Raw genomic sequence first — 18,638 nt, 5'->3', positions numbered from 1 at the left:
AAGTGGTAGTCCCAAAAGAGCAAGTGCCTATCCTGGCAGAGGGCTGCCTCCCAAACATCTCAGATGCTCAGGTGAAGGCTGCCCTCTCCAAAGCAAAAAACACTGCTTCCATGGGACCAGATGGCGTCCCAGGTTGCGTCCTACATGAACTACAAGAGGAACTAATCCCTCAAATAAAACAGCTATACAATCTCAGCCTCAATACAGGATATGTGCCCACAGAATGGCGTACAGCAACAGTGGTCCCACTCCACAAAGGTGGAGCCTCTACGGACCCTGGAAACTATCACCCCATAAGCCTGACTAGCTTAGTCTGCAAGGCTATGGAGAGGATCATCATGGAGCTCATAAACAAAGACATTGGGGACCTACAGACACTAGATCCTACCCAGTTCGGCTTTGTCAAGGGCAGATCCTGCCTTTTGAACCTGGTTGACTTCTTTGAAACAGTCACCAAAGCCATAGATGAAGGGAAGGTAGTCCACACAGCCTATCTGGACCTTGCAAAGGCATTTGACACAATACCCCACTCGGGCATCATAGATAAGCTATCCAGCTTAAATATAAACCCCTTTGTCACAAGATGGGTCGCAAACTGGCTCAAAGACAGAACCCACAGAGTGAGAGATGCTGGAGCCATGTCAGACTCGAAACTGGTCACAAGTGGCATCCCACAGGGTTCTGTCCTGGGACCACTCTTGTTCGGTATATACTTTTCCGAGGTACAGGCAAACGTGGGAGGACTATGGCTCACCAAGTTCGCAGACGACTGCAAACTGGGCGCCATAATCAACTCTCCAGCTGACACAAACATCCTTCAAAAAGGTCTCACAGAGACAGATAACTGGTGCCAGCACCATGGTATAAAGCTAAATGCCAAAAAAGGTATAGTCATACCCTTTGGCAAAAACAATGTGCCCACAAATTACCACATAGGCGGAAACCCATTAAGTACAGAGAAAGTTATTAGGGACCTGGGGACCCAAGTTGATAGCAATCTCTCCTTTGAAAACCACATTGCCAAAGTGGTTAGAAAGACCTTCTACATAGCCCACCTCATCACGAAGGGTTTCACATCTAGATCAAGAGAGGTAATTGTGCCCCTTTATTCATCCCTCATCAGGCCCATCATAGACTACAATGCCCCTTTTGGGATGTACCTTACCCGACACCTGCAGCAATTAGAAAGACCCCAAAAGTATCTCACCAAGAGGATCAAGGGTCTCAAACAGATGCCATATGCTGCTCAGTTAAAAAAAATTCCAGCTCTACTCAATTGCATACCGCCTACTTCGAGGCGATCTATGCCTGAAATACAAAGCTATGTCAAATCCAGAATTAATGGACATGCTCCACCTCAGTAAATCTAAATTCCTTAGAGCCACACGCTCGAGGGACTTGAATCTCAGCACAGAAATAAATAGAACTTGCTGGAGGGACAGGTTCATAACCCAGAGGCTCCCTTCGCTCTGGAATAGAATTCCAGTTCATGTGAGGCAGAGCACCACACTGAATCTCTTCAAGAAGAATCTCGATAAGTGGATGGGGGATCGTAGGTTTGTCCCAGGGATTACTCCCGTGTCACTATTAGACAGAGGCACAGTAAACTAAACCTTAAAAAGGGCACAGTATACTCAAATCAAGGGGTGGCATAAGCCATACAGAATCGGGCTAGGCTTATAATTGCCCCAGGGCAGATAGCCTAGTATGAACCTATGAACCGATGAACCTATAAATGAGTGAGACCACTCATAGGTGTCAGCATATCCTTACCAACAGTTCCCCATGTGTACAACAGCAACAGTACATAAAAATGAAATGAAGAAATCCCTTTATTGTTTTTTTTAAATTCCGAGTACAGCTAACCATAGGTGCATGGGTGTGCCCATCGCTTAGCTACGGATAAAGCAGCTTAAAAGGCTGAAGAGGATAACAAGGAAGATATATGCAAATGAAGCAGTACAGCAATAGTGTAGTGTGCAGAGCATTTGCCTAATGAACAGGCATTCCCGGTTCCAGTCCCATTGCAGACAGTCTGTTTTACATGGCAAAGCACGTAATAACAAATATTTTTGTTGCAAAACCTACTACATAACATATATTTATGAACTGGAGTACTGCAAGAAATGCACATGTGAAGTGTCTGTTTCATAATGAATAAGGCACTAGTAAGCAGGTCCAAGCACAAATAAGCAGTAGTAAGCATATGTAAGCACTAGTAAGCATGTTTAAGTGCATTTGCATGGGGGTAAGCACTGCCAACACAGACAAAGTAATGTAGAAGCTGACTGAGTGTAAGTAACTGTTACTGGAAGTTAGGATTGCTTACCGCTGCGCAAACACATGCAAACCGGCCTACAACTGCTTTAAAGTGCCTTAATCATTCTGTATCCAATGGCCTGTGTTCTGCCGAGCAACAAAATAAACAGCCTCTGCAAGGCTCAAACGCAGAACCCTGCATACCATACACAACATTTTTTACCACTAAGCCATGCCAGATATACATAAATCTGATGTATTCAGAAACATAACATCCAGCCCAGTCATGCAACAGTGCAGAGAATGTATACCAACATTTAGATGTATGTGTGTGTGTAAATATATTAATATCTAAACATATACAACATATCTATATATGTAGATATATATATATATATATATATATATATATATATATATATATAAAATTAGAAATATATACATATATATCTATACCTATATATATATATATATATATATATATATATATATATATATATATAGCCACACATCTGTAGATAGCAATGGTAAATTGACAAAAACAAATATGTCCACATGCACCGTTAATGGAGTTGAGACGCCCCAAACAATATATGTCATGTACAAATAGGCATCCACCTCCCCACCACCACAGCCAAACACGTCCTCCCTGCAATACACTATTAAGTGTTACAGATCCCTTAAGCAGGGCCTGACATGAAATGGGCACAAGATGTTAACAGTACTACAACCCACCTGTATGTTGTCAGGCTGGTATTAGTAACATATCATGCAGTACAGTCTGGCTCCCATAGGAAATGTAAAATTTGGAAGCTATCAACATCCCCAGGATACATATATACAGACACATATATGCAGATACAGATATACATATATATATATATATATATATATATATATATATATATATATATATATATATATATGCATATATATAGATATGCATGTGATGACACATACACATGCAGAGATATGTACAGTAAGATACATATGTAGAAGGTGCACACAATATGGAACAGCCACTATGCCTACAGTTCACACCTGAACAACTGGACAATGTATGGGCTACCCATACAAATTACAATCCTTGCCTGCAACATATACTCACATAGAGGTAATAGAAAAAATGCCACACACAGGTTTGTAGAAATGGAAAACCTTTATTTGTCTACTATTACAGTTCTATATGCCATGTCATATAGCTGTTCAGACACTGACATCCATATAAACAGAGTAATGCAACTGTGAAACAGTTATACTAATACATTAGTCTGGAAAGGTTCACAACTGTTGCTGTCTAGGCCAAAGCCTTCAAATTGTACAATAGTAAAGACAGACTGGGCCACAGGATACCAAACAATCAACAGTATGTAATGCAGTTGTATAATTTAGCAGCCTCTATCTACACTGTACAAAATCACTAGTTGGTTAAGACCTCAGTTGCCCAAATGGGATGTAACTGTTACATAAAAAGGCATTAACTGACACCATCACAAGCACACTGGCAAACAGAACAGTCAGTATGGCAGGAGTCAGTAGGCCTGCATTAACCCAATTTATGTGAGTAATGTAAATATAGGTGAAGTATACGGTACTGTGCATCCAGATACCTTAAGGCAGCTTACCCCTGATACCCCCACATTTTGTAACAGCCTAGGTCATTTATGGTGCATCCCCCCTAGACTCAATACTACAGGGCCATATACCTCTGTTGCATACACTGGTATCTGGAGTGCATAAGGCCACACATGTATTGTGTAGGTGAAGCCCACATATATATGGGCCCAGCACGACTGTAAGTGTGGGGGATACAACAGCAGCAGACTGATGGAAACAATGCCAGTGTGATATACACACAGCCCACTCCAGAACAACCTCTGATAGCATTTCATATTTGCAAAGTTTGGTATGTAGGTGGAGGACAGAGGCTGGAACACAGGCATAACACAACTTTACTCACACTCTGTCTGTAGTTCTGGAACCTCCTACAAATATGTAGCTGGCCTGCTGTCTGTAACACTGATGCCCACACACAGGAAGGATGTCCATCACAGAAGAAAGGTAAAGGGACCATGCCCACATGATGTAGGTATTTATAGTTGGTCGTTGCCATGACAGTGGTGAGAGAGAGAGAGAGAGAGAGAGAGAGAGAGAGAGAGAGAGGGTCGTTGCCATGACAGTGGTGTGAGAGAGAGAGAGAGAGAACGAGAGAGAGAGAAGAGAGAGAGAGAGAGAGAGGGTCGTTGCCATGACAGTGGTGAGAGAGAGAGAGAGAGAGAGGTATTTATAGTTGGTCGTTGCCATGACAGTGGTGAGAGAGAGAGAGAGAGGGTCGTTGCCATGACAGTGGTGAGAGAGAGAGAGAGAACGAGAGAAAGAGAAGAGAGAGAGAGAGAGAGAGAGGGTCGTTGCCATGACAGTGGTGAGAGAGAGAGAGAGAGAGAGAGAGAGGTATTTATAGTTGGTCGTTGCCATGACAGTGGTGAGAGAGAGAGAGAGAGAGAGAACGAGAGAGAGAGAAGAGAGAGAGAGAGAGAGAGGGTCGTTGCCATGACAGTGGTGAGAGAGAGAGAGAGAGAGAGAGGTATTTATAGTTGGTCGTTGCCATGACAGTGGTGAGAGAGAGAGAGAGAGAGAGGGTCGTTGCCATGACAGTGGTGAGAGAGAGAGAGAGAGAACGAGAGAGAGAGAAGAGAGAGAGAAGAGAGAGAGAGAGAGAGAGAGAGAGAACAAAAGTGGAAACAAGAAAAGAATTCAGAAAAGTAACAGCTGAAAACGCAGCCATCTAGGCAGCTGGCACAACTGAACAACTGCAATGGACAATAGTGTTTGATCCCTGTGGGTAGAGAGCCATACCTGTTAACTGTGCAGGTCAACACTGACAGACAGGATGTAAGCCATCATAGTGTATGTTGTGTAATGGGGATTATGTATATGACATGGCCAATTGCTGGTGGTGGAAGTAATGCCGTTATAGGTTCATAGGTTCATAGGTTCGTACTAGGCTATCTGCCCTAAGGCATTTATAAGCCTAGCCAGAGTGTATGTGGCTTACACCACCCCTTAGGATGAGAATACTACGCCCTTTTAGGGTTTAGTTTACTATGCCTCTGTCTAGTAGTGACACAGAGATGACCCCCGGGGTAAACCTACGATCTCCCATCCACTCGTCGAGATTTCTCTTGAATAGAGTCAGTGAGGGGCTCTGCCTAACATGGACTGGGATTCTGTTCCAGAGTGTAGGGAGCCTCTGGGTTATGAATCTGTCCCTCCAGCACGTCCTATTTATTTCTGTGTTGAGGTTTAAGTCACTTATTCTCGTGGCTCTGATGGATTTGGATTTTCTGAGGTGGAGCATGTCCATTAATTCAGGATTGGACATGGCCTTGTATGTCAGGCACAGATCACCTCTGAGTAGGCGGTATGCGACTGAATAGAGCTGGAGTTTTTTCAGTCAGGCAGCATAGGACATATGTTTAAAACCCTTTATCCTCTTGGTGAGGAACTTTTGGGGTCTTTCCAACTGCTGCAGGTGTCGGGTGAGATACATCCCAAATGGAGCATTGTACTCAATCATTGGCCTGATAAGAGAAGAGTACAGGGGCACAATGACCTCTCTTGATCTAGATGTGAAACCCTTCATGATAAGGTGGGCAATATAGAAGGTCTTCCTAACCACTTTGGCAATGTGAGTGTTAAATGAGAGGTTACTGTCAACCTGGGTCCCTAGGTCCCTGATTACCTCTTCCGTACTTAATGGATTACTGGCTATGTGGTAATTTGTCGGTACCTTGTTTTTCACAAAGGGTATGACTATACATTTTTTGGCGTTCAGCTTAAGGCCATGGCTCTGGCACCAATTATCCGTTTCTATGAGGCCTCTCTGAAGGATGTTTGTGTCTGCTGGAGTATCAATTATGGTGCCCAGTTTGCAGTCATCTGCAAACTTTTTCAGCCACAATCCTCCTATGTTTGCCTGTACCTCGGAAAAATAAATGCCGAACAAGAGAGGTCCCAGGACTGAGCCCTGTGGGACACCACTTGTGACCGGCTTAGAGTCTGACATAGCACCAGCAACTCTGACCCTGTGGGTTCTGTCCTTCAGCCAGTTTGCAACCCATCTTGTGACATATGGGTTTACATTTAAGCTGGTGAGTTTGTCTATGATGCCCGAGTGGGGTATTGTGTCAAAGGCTTTTGCAAGGTCAAGGTAGGCTGTGTGAACTGCCTTACCCTCATCAATGGCCTTAGTGACTGTTTCAAAAAAGTCGACCAAGTTCAAAAGGCAGGATCTGCCCTTGACAAAGCCAAATTGAGTAGGATCCAATGTCTGTAGGTCCCCAATGTCTTTGTTTATGAGTTCCATAATGATCCTCTCCATAGCTTTGCAGACCAGGCTCGTCAAGCTTATGGGCGGTAATTTCCAGGGTCCGTAGAAGCACCACCTTTGTGAAGTGGGACCACTGTTGCCGTATGCCACTCTTTGGGTAATATCCTGTAGTAAGGCTAAGATTAAACAGCAGCCTTATGTGTGGGTTTAGTTCCTCTTGAGTTCATGTAGCACACAGCCGGGACACCATCCGGTCCCATTGATGCTATGTTTTAGCTTTAGAGAGTGCGGCTCTCACCTGGGCATCTGAGATGTTAGGGAGGCTACACTCTGCTGGGATAGTTATTTCTCCTTTGGGGAGGGAGGAGAAATTTGCACTGAACCTGTCTGCCAGAATGTTGGCAATGTCAGTGGGTTCAGTGTATTTTGTGTCATTTTGGACTAACTCTGAGCATATCTGGGAGTTTCCACCCAGGTTTCTAACATAGCTAAAGAAGGCCTTGTGATTGTCTTTGTGTCTTTTGATTTTCTCTCAAAGTTGGCCTTGGATGATTTTATGAGTGATCATAGTTTTTTGCTAGTACTGATCAGAGACGCCTTCCCTTTTAGGGATTTTGCTCTGTCATGTAGTAGCTTCCTCCTCCTGTTGTAAAGTTTGTTTATGGCTGGGGTCCACCAGACCGGGCGCCTGCCTTTGGGGGAATGGGTCTTGGTTTTATTTGGGATTGCATGATCCATGCATTCTTGAAGGTGCCCATAGAAGGCATTTGCAAAGGATTCAGCAGTGTGGGTTGTGGTTTCCACTGGCCCAGTGGCCTTGAAGAATACCACTTCAGTCTTGAGAAGTGTGAAGTTTGCTTTTGAGAAGTTCTTCACTGTGGTCTTTTGTGCAGGCGGTGGGGGCCGGATGTGGATTTCCAGTGAGATTAATTTATGGTCTGATCTTACCAAAGAGGGATATACTTCCGGTGTGGAGCAGTTTGTCCCCATGTTTGTGATGATCAGGTCTAGTATATTGTCTCCTCTTGTGGGAATGGTGACTAGTTGTTCCATTACATTTGAGTTTATGAATTCTAGGAACCTTTGGGCTAGGGTGTTGGGGCTTGAGTAATGTTCCCAGTCTATGTTTGGGTAGTTGAAGTCTCCCAAAATGATGGTATTTGGAGAGACATTCATACTCTCCAGTGTCTTCAGGAAGGCTGTGTGGGGTTCCTGAGTTTGAGAGGGTGGTCTGTAGCATGCTACAAACTCTAAGGCAGTTTTGCCTATGGTTAGTTGCACCTGGATAGTCTCCGATGCTTCGTGCATTGCCACTAACCTGGAGGTGTGGGTATCTTTGATGAAAATGGATACTCCCCCTCCTTTTGTGGTTCGGTCCAAGTTTTGGGGCCGGAAAGCATGATATGAGGTAAAACCTGATAGTGCTGGGGTGCTCTCCGGAGCCTTGAACCAGGTTTCAGTCACTGCACAGACATTGATGTTCTCCATACTGAGGAGGGCTTCGAGGGAGTGCATCTTGAGGTTTAGACTTCTGGCATTGAGCAGCATTACCCTTAGTTTTTTTCCACTTGTGTTTTCTAGGGAGGTAGGTTTGTCATTTGAGCCTTGCCTAAAAAAGGCACTATGGGGGTGGCAAGAGCCTTGGCCAATATCTGGAAGCCCAGGGGTGACAGGTGCAAGCCATCCCTTGCGAAGCAGCATGGCTTGTCAATCATGTCATCCCAAGCAGACAGACATTGGATCCCCTTAGAATGACACCAGTAATTAATCCAATTGTTAAAACTGATCATTTTGTCTTTGTACTGTGGCATCATTTTTGGTGAGGGTAAGATGCTGCTCAGGGTCAGGGTCATACCAGCCTGGGCTACATAATCAGAGAGCTCCTCTATGTCTCTTTTCATGTAGTCCAGGGAGGTACGTCTCAGGTCGTTCACACCGGCATGTACAATGACTGAGTCATATTTGTACTTGCTGTGGAGTGACCTGAGTGCTTGTGTTATGTGGCGGATTCTAGCTCCTGACAGGCAGCTTACTGTGACCTTTTCCTTGTTCAGTCTGGTGAGCAGGACGTCAGTGTGTCTGACTATGGAGTCACCTATTACAAGTGTGTCTGGCATGTTGTTTGGCCTTAAGGGCTGTGACTGTTTAGCACACTGACTTTGTGAACTATGTGTTGCATGTGCTATGTCTTGAGGTGGTGGTTGCTTGGGTGTCTGCTTTGGAGGCCTCTGTTGTTTTGGTAGATTTTAATTAGCCTCCAGTATGTTTTGTGTGTTTATGTGTTTGGTTTGCTGTTGTGATAGTTCTATGTGAGACTGGGTTTGTGGTGTGCGTGGTTACCTTCTCCTCCTGACTGGTCTTGCCAGTACTGAATTGAGAGAGCTCAGCCTCCAGTTTGGCTATATAGTTGCATCTGTCGCATATATTTGTATTTGTTGGGAGGAGGAGAGGGTTGTCTGTGTACATGAGGCAATTGTAACATTGCCTCAAGATTCCCAGATTCACCAGCTGAACAGGAGAGGACGCCAGCAACTGACCCTTCGACATGCTAGAAATAGTGAAAAAGATTGCTGTGTAACTGAGTCAGAAAGGGCCTATAGGGAGATGTGTACTCAACAGAATTTAGGTGAATGAAGTACTTTATTTTGTTTAAGAGTGCTTTACCTGTAAAAAAATGCTTTAGGAGCAAGTGCTGAGCTTTTCAGATAGAGTATAGGCTGTTTAGATTGCAAGTAGAACAGTTCTAAGGGAAAAATTGAGAGCAGACTTGGCGGAGCCAGAAAAAGTTTAACCTTGTTTAACCAAGTTTAACCTTGTTTAACCGGCGCTGCGCTATGCGCACAACCACGCAAAGCCGTGCAATGGCGGATTTTAAGCAGTGAACTACAAAAGACCTAGGAATGGTTCCAAACAACCAATTACTACAGCTTCTTGTGCTGAGGTCACTTCCCCCAAGGACAGGTAGGCTGCTCAAGGCTCCCCACTCCCACTGGTGAGCAAAGAAACTTCCTTCTATCCAAGTAAGGTAATGGACAACACAGGAACTACACCACAGCCCAGAATACAGCAATGCCTGTATACTGGTCTAAACTAGTCGAGAAAGGCGGAAAAACAAGGTTATGATGGACATGTGGCAGCCACAGACCACCATGGTGGGATACTCAGGTGAATCTGTAATGTAGCATGCCGGAATGCCATAGGTGTGTAATAGGGTTACCTGCAAACAGGTCCCACATATACCCCACTAATGTCAGGCTGTGTCCATATGTGGTACCTGTCTGTATTGTAGCAAGGCAGAACAGTGAAGTTGTGCAAGAAGGTGTTGTGAGATTGTGGAGCTGATATCTGAATGTACCCCACATATAGGTATGCATATGTGTACATATGTCACATATATACTATATCAGGATAAATGTATATCAGCATGTATGTCTGGAAATATACATATACCCATTTGTAGACATATATATGTGTGCATATATATGAATTCACATGTATCTACACATATATAGCTATATACCTATATGCAAATGCCTACATATGTACAAACACACACACAAACAGATATTTTTGGAAAGACATGTCCCCTATATCACTACCACAGTGATGTCTGCTGTGTATGAGGCAGCAGCACACATAGCAATACACACAAATATCTACAGCTGGCAGTGACTGCACCATGGATGGGTATGTCACATGTTATTCCCTTCCTACAACCACATTGCCCCATCTGTGAAGTATGCAATGGGAATATGGGGAAGTATGGCAGGTACATACATGGAGGTGGTCAGGACTGGTAGATATAGAGGACAGTCTACAGGGGTGGTATGTGACACATGTGATGGATAAACACCATGGGTGGTGTGTGTGGTCTGTGATGTGGATGCCCCATGGTCCCCAATATGGGCACAATGGGAACAAGACTCCCACCAACTGCCACTCACAGCAGCAGTCCACGTCCTGAAGGTGTCAGGTCTGGTGGCTGAGCAGGAGGAGCACGTTGACCGTGTGTGTGTGTGCTGGGTGCCTCAAATTGATGTAGCACATCCCTCATGTGTCTGTGGAGCCTGGTATGGAACCATCCCTAGACCTGAGCTCAGGAGAGAGGAACATGTTGGTGTGTGCCTGGGGGGGAGCAACATCCCCTGGGTGGTTCCACCTGATGGTATTGCTGTAATAGTACAAGAGGAGGCCCCAGGTTGGCACTCACATGTGATGTGGCCAGGTATCCTAGTCAGATGGGTGTGGGAAGGTGGATCAGCCGGCCAATGGCACATATACATGTTATTGTGTCACTGTTATAGTACATTTGTTGGTAGTAATAGTTTACACAATCCCAGTACATGTCCAACAGCATGAATAGATCTCCCCAATAACACAGTCTGTCAGATGTGCAGCAATTTCAGAGCAGCCATACCACTGGCATATATGTAACCATAGTGGCCCTGATAATGACATGCAAGTGAATAGTCTGTAACAGGCCAGCAATGTTAGTGTCCACACAGGGGACATGGCTACAATCACATAGCAGAAGGTGTGGTACAATACACAATCTGTCCAAACGGTAATTAAGCTATAGCCATACCTAATGAGTTGTGTATACAGTCTGTTGAAGCTGATATGGGGGAGGGTGACAGAGATGTGTATTACGAACTGTGGTAACCTTGCCATATGAGTTGCTCAGGCCTGTTTCCATCTTCATGTCTTTCAGGCAAGATGTCCCACATCAGGTTACCCGTGTATTCAGCGGAGGAGAATGAGTTCATTATCAACCACCTGGTTCAGCACTACCAGGTTCTCTTTGGGAGGACAGCCCATGACCAGCAGGAGCAGAATGCCCTGTGGAATGATCGAGTCCACAGGGTCAATGATGTCGGCCTGCATAACCGCATTTATGAGCAGGTCCAGCATCATTGCAGTGACCTGCTTTGCAATGCCCGTCGGTGTGCTGCCGCAGTCCGGGGGATCACCTCACCACAGGGGGGCCATGCCAGCCATTCCCGCCTGACATGTGTGGAGGAGCTCCTGACCAGCCTCGTGGCACCTACCCATACTGAGCACCATCAACCACTGTACCCCTTCATGGAGGTGGATGTCACCCACACACCAGCTGAGAAGCATGCAGGTAAGGGCACAGGGCACATCAGTAGACCACTGTTGTCTAAATAGCCACAGTGGTACAGGTAGATCATGCATATCTGACATCTCATACATATATTGTGTTGCTGCATTGTAGTGATAAACAGATGTCCAGATGTGGTAGTATTGTGGGAACGTACAGTTGATGCATGGTAGTACTGCACCCAGCCTGTAGCAGTGCCACAGGTGTAGCCACTGACATTGCATCTCTCACCCACTTATGTAGGTCCTCCGGGGTAACAACAAGGCAGCAGCCTGTAGCTGGTGAGTATGTCTTATGTAGATGCATGCCAACACACCGGACATGTAATGGCGATGGTGTATTCCATGCACACATCTAACACACCTAACCTGAATACATGCTGTACATGTACATTTATTGTTGCTGTGAAATGCATGGTCTCACAGGGGCGACCATGATGGAATATTGAAAGGGTATGTCACACACCTGCATGACGACTAACTTCCTGTCATTGTGGAATGTGTCCACAGGGGGTAACATACTGTTGGTAGGCATGGCCTACAGTAGTGACATGTTCTGAACAGCACCCATATACAGTGCAACACCAGTGTATATACCTGTAGGGCAATGCCAACTGCTGCTGAGATACACTATGGAATACAGCATTACAGTAGTCCACATTATCAGCTGGGTCTAGGCTGCAACATGTGCTGTTCAGTGAATGGGACACTGCAAGCTGACACAAATGTGTAGGGCTTACCTGTCATGCATCTGCATAACACGTAAGCCCTACACATTTGTGTAGGGCTTACCTGTCATGCATTTACATAAAAGCTGAGGGGGGGGGTCTCAGCATGAAACACTAGTGCACTGCAGCAGGGATCCTAAGGATGGTAGGAATGGCTTTATCTGCATATAGTCAGGTTCAGGATCTGTGGCAGCCATAACCCTACCCACACTGCAACAGTGATGGCATTGTGTGAACACCGTGGGATGTGCACATGAGTAGACCTTGCAATCATGCAGAATACGGGGACATGTGTAGGGTAGGCTGAACATACACTGGCAATTGCAGAAGGCTCATGCTGGTATACCCCTGCCATGAACAGTGACTGCTATAGTACACACAACAAGAGTTGTAATAAACTGTCATGATAAGGGTTTGCACACATATGGCCACATGGTGTGTATGCATTGTGGTTAGCAGCCGCACACCTAACACGATCTGTAGACACTGCACGTGAAAGTACAGGACATATGTTACATACCGGGCTTGTGTTCTGCTAAGATATGCAGTGCTGTGGTCCCATGGCAGATCACGGATGTGTGTGTAAAATCAATAAAGGCGTGTACACCCCCCATAGCAATGGTATGCTCTGATGGTTGTCAGTGTAAGCATTTCTGCAGTGGTCATACATGGTCTGTTGATGCTGACAGCTGTAAATCAGGCATTAAGCATTCACTGATGACAACAGTCCACATATCATCCCAGGCATGTGTTGCTGAAACACATAGGGTTATGAGAGTTACAGCTGAAATAAGTGACACAGTACTACACATTCCGCAATGGGTTTTACACTTCTGAGTTGTGTTGCACAGTACATGGCAGGGTGCAGAACAGGTGCACAGCAATACTGTGTACATGCATGCTGTGGTATCCGGGGAAGGGGCATCACCTAGTCACAGAACATGCATCATACACATGTATACTATTGCTAGCATGGAGTGAAAATAGCTAAACTGCATGCTGTTCTGTACTTTATGTTCTGCATGTTGGCAGATGGGTAATAAGAGGACTGTGTGTACAATCATTGTGCAACCTCACCTGTATGTGTGTGTGTGTGTGTGTGTGTGTGTGTGTGTGTGTGTGTGTGTGTGTGTGTGTGTGTGTGTGTGTGTGTGCATCCTGGTGGTTAGTTAGTTTGCCTGCAGGGTCACTCTGGTGAACTGGTGGGAGGTAGATGCATGTATGATGCGTGTGTGCATGTGTGTATTTGTTTGTGGCCATGTATGCACATGTGTGATTGTCGGGTGTTCATACGGCTGTACCCCTGTTTGGGACTGTGCAGTACATGGACATGGAGTGCCACATTGCACGCCAGGAATACCTGTTATGTACTCACAGGACAGCAAATAGTATAATATGGTCTGTAGTATGGAACAGGCATCCAGAGGGAAGGTAGACTCCAGGTACACACTTAATATTGCAGTCATCAGAGAGGTCACCTACAACCCACGTATGCAGCTCTACAGATGCATTGGGGAAGTAATAGTCAGCACCAGGGAATGTATCCAATTATTACATCTGACACATGATGGGCCAACAGAGCAGCATATCTGGCATGTACTGAGCATTACATACACATGACACACCAGTGGGAGCTATTATGGGTACAACATAGTAGCCCACACATATAGGGGCCATGCACATGATTCCGGCCATACAGAGGGTATATACCGAATGACAGCATTGTAGTCATGTAACTCCACTACACAGATTAGGCAGGTAATGTAACAACAGGCCTTGTGTTGTGCCCACTTGTGTGGGCATTTAGAGGACTGTGATGTTAATGAGTGGTATCAATGTGTATGTTAACAAGTGTGATGCAGGATGGGGTAACATATGGACATATACGTGGGACTGTCTGTAAAGCAATGGACAGGTAGGTATTACGGAGATGTGTGTGTGTGTGTTCTGTTATACAATGCTGTACAGGTTTTAAAGTGTGGTTATTGTTTCTCCCACAGGTGGCGAGGTGGGTCAGGGTCCCTCCTGCATCCAATCTGATGTAGGTGTCCATACAGACACCGATGATGATGATGATGATGATTTTAATGTTGACACACAGGTGGGGTTGTCAGGGGCTGACACTGCACCAACATTTGACATCCCTCTTTTAGCCACCCCACCCCCACACACAGTTACAGTTCCTATACACACACCCCATCATCAGTGGCCATAGCAGAGGGACAGCTGGCATTCGGTGACAGTGCACAGGAAAGGGTGGCAACCATGCCTACTGTGTCCAGTTGCAGTGGGCATAGCCGGATGTACTGCAGGCCGCCACATAGGCGGATGTCCCAGGGTGCTCATGGTAGGGCCGATGGACATCATGCCCCTGGCAGAGGCAACATAGCTGCAACCAGCACAAGCATGTTCCAGGCTGTAATTGTGGTGCAGGCATGTATTGAGCATTACACCAGACAGGGCCTTAGGCTGCAGAGGGCTGCTTTCGATTCTGTAAGCAACAACCTCCGTGAACTGTTGGGTGCCATCCGTGCTTCTACCAAAAAAGCAGATAGATGGCATGATGAGATGATGGCCCTCATCAGCCGTGGTCTGTCCGTGCTTCAGCATGTGGTGGGGATGCGGCGATGCCCACATGGACGAGGGCCAGCAAAAACAACAGGTTGCAGTTAACATGGGCATACTAGGACACCAAGGGTCTCCCATAGTGGCAGTAGCAGGTCCAGCAGTGCAGGGGGTGTGCTATCCACACCACACCACAGCAGGCCATGTGCACATCGTCCTGGCCAGTCGTGGGAGGGACATGGTACCAGGGGACAAATGTCATCAGCAGGTGAGAGTAGCACTTCAATGCCTGTGCCTGCATGTGCCCACGGAACCCCTGGCAGGCACAGTCCACGTGTCCATGGCCAGAGGCAGTGAACTGCACACCCTGTCAGGTATGGTCTGCAGCTGTCCATAACACTTGTGTAGGGCAGCCACAAGGCAGAACTGTGTGCATGCATACCCACACACTATGCAAACACACTTTGGGCAACCTCATACCTATACACACCACATCACCTCAGCCAGCTTCCCAGAGTACATCCCTCACCCACACACATGGTGTCAAATGTATGGCCTACCCCCGGCCTCTGGCAGACCAAAACCACATCCTGTGCATATGATGATACCTGTGCCCCATCCCTGTCATTCATACTATTGATGCAGAAACAGGCTGATATGGTTCTGATGCACACTGTGACTGTACACCATTGTACCACAGTCCTGCAGTGTAACATGCTGTAGGGTGTAGCGTGTGAGGCATATTTGGCAGGTAGTGTAGCCATCCAGCAATGATGCCTTCTAGCTGTTAGTAACACTGGCTGGTTGTGGTCTCTAAAATGAAATGCAATTGTGTTGTAGGTGTACATGTGTCAGGATGAGGATGGTCTGCAGTCATATTGCACAACGGGGTATGTCACTGTGCTGACGCCATGGCAGTGACATATTTGGGGTACAGTTGAACACATTTCACAGGTTACTATACCGGGTATTGCCTGTGCCACATGGACAGGTGGCCCACTGAGGCATGCATTCCCTGCTACCTTATGTAGACCCAACCATATACATGCACACTGTTACTTGCTAACACTGGGACTAGACCCCCTACCTAGCAATGTTGTGATACTGAGGTGTGTGGCTTACATTGCACAAACACTGCCTTAACCACTCTGTATCCAACAGGCCTTGTTCTGCCCAGCAACAAAATGAGCAGCCTTTGCAGGTATTGAACTCAGGAGCCTTTAAACTGAAGTCACAGCACTTAACCACTACACCATGACCACTGTGGAGACAGCTGTTGTTTTACCAATATAGCTGTCATTACACATATTGAGTAGTATTGAACAATTGCCTTTACTTCCTAGATTGTGTAGTCCTTGTCATTAATATGACTGTTGCATCACATATGTTCTTTTATCATATTGTACACATAGCAAATAGATACGGTGGGATACATATGGGAGGGTATACACAACCGTGATGTTTACTCTTGACAGGTATATGGTTGTATACATATCATAGGTGTACAGATGTCTACATGTACATACACAGGTATACACATACATATGTCTGTATACACATCTGTATAGTACTACATATATATATAGCTATGTGTACATCTCTTTGTATGTACATATGTATACATATCTATACATATATGTATCTATACATATGTGTATATATAGGTATAAGTATATGTACATATAGATATATGTGTATATAGCTATATATGTATGCACATCCTATGTGTACATATATGTCTAGCTATGTTGGTATATATATATATATATATATATATATATATATATATATATATATATATATATATATATATATAACTATATATGCATACATATCTATTCCGATATACCTACTACTGTCGCTATATCTGTAGATATCCATACATATATGTGCATATGTAACACTATCTTTAAATGTGTAGACATATATTGCTCTATATATGTATATATCTGGGTGTGTATATGTATATCTATGTACATATACATACCCATCTATATATGTCGATATGTATATGTGTAATCATATATATATAGATATCTGTATGATTATATGTGCATATGTTTTCACCATATGTCCTGGACATGGAGTGTAGCCCTGCCCCTTCCCCTATAGTCCCAGCTTCAAAGTGCAAGTGGATGTCAGGTATGTTTAGCAAGTATATTAGTTGACTACTGCTACTGTAATTGGGATTGTCTTCACAGACATGGTGCGTGCGGGAGGTCACATCTGCTGTCCACATGTGTGCCATTGGCTACTGACAGACATCCTAAGGACATCATAGTAAAGTACCACTGCTAGCACGTAATGCCCCTGTGGACTGCAGCACAGATATTGGGCAATATATGTGGACATTCTAAAACAATCTTTACAGTCCAGAGGTATACACATAACCCCTTAGTGCAGAACATGTGTACTATTCATGACAATATGGATGTTAACAGCCATGTAGATGGGTATAACACATAACGACTGGTATACATATGCCACCATGGGTTATGCATTCACACACCCCTGTAAGGCCCTGACACATAATAACTGCTGGTACAGTGGTGCCATGGCCACATACTACCCACTAGATATTGACATACATCTGTACCGCATCCCACTGCTCTGTCTGACATACATGACTGTTAAGGGAGGCCCGGCAGCAGTACATCCGGCAAGTATCTGCACATGACATCTCACTGGGTAAGCACACTAAGCTGCTAGGCATGTAACAATGCACTGTGCAGGCTACAGACAGACTGGCTCAACACTGGCCTACATCTCCTATGGGGGAATGCACATGTACCTGCATATATGGCAGGCTCTGCAGGCATGTCACAGCACAGGGTAAGATACACCTGTGTGAAAGTGCATAACCAATGTGAATACAGCCACATATGGTAAGCTAGTATAAAATTACAGTCTATGGACTATCTGTTCAACATCATCCTCTTATATGCCACTCACAGACTAACCCTGCATATACTGGGCTGCTACAAGGTTTGGTTTGCTGGCTATCTGTGGTATGGGACATGTGTGTATGTGTGGCCCTACAAACATGTAAGCTAATATGGTAACATACAGTGGAGCAGCATGTAACATCAGATAGGATGAGACCTATAACAATGACATCTATCACAGTCTGTACACAGGCTAAAGAACATATTAACAATACACACACTGTCAGCATTCACCATAGGTACACAAACCTCAGTACTGCACAAAAAAAAACACAGAATGCCCAGGTTATGTCATCAAATGTAACCCCTGCTGTACATAACGTGTAGCATTCTGATATCTCACTGCCTTGCTATCAGATATGATGACACTAATGATTGTGTACAACACACATGCACCTCTTAATGCATGACATATGTACAAAGGTTAACAGAGTTGTGTCTGGAAGCACATACACAGGGCCAATATTGACATGTTGCTGTGATAACCTCATACAATTACTGTTGTAACAGGGTTTGTTGCAACATGTGTCCTATGAGGGATATGAAGTCAGTAACTGTCACGGCTTTCACCATCTACAGACTGCAATACTCACACTACCTTCTGCAGTTCACAGATAAATGCTCTGTGGGTAACATATGAAACCAAGGGCACAGCACACTGCTCAGTCTGCAGATGACCCTGCAGATGTG

Source organism: Protopterus annectens, chromosome 8.part1 (assembly GCF_019279795.1).
Source record: "Protopterus annectens isolate FY-2018-M chromosome 8.part1, PAN1.0, whole genome shotgun sequence".
NCBI lineage: Eukaryota > Metazoa > Chordata > Ceratodontiformes > Protopteridae > Protopterus > Protopterus annectens.
This window is presented reverse-complemented; position numbering follows the sequence as displayed.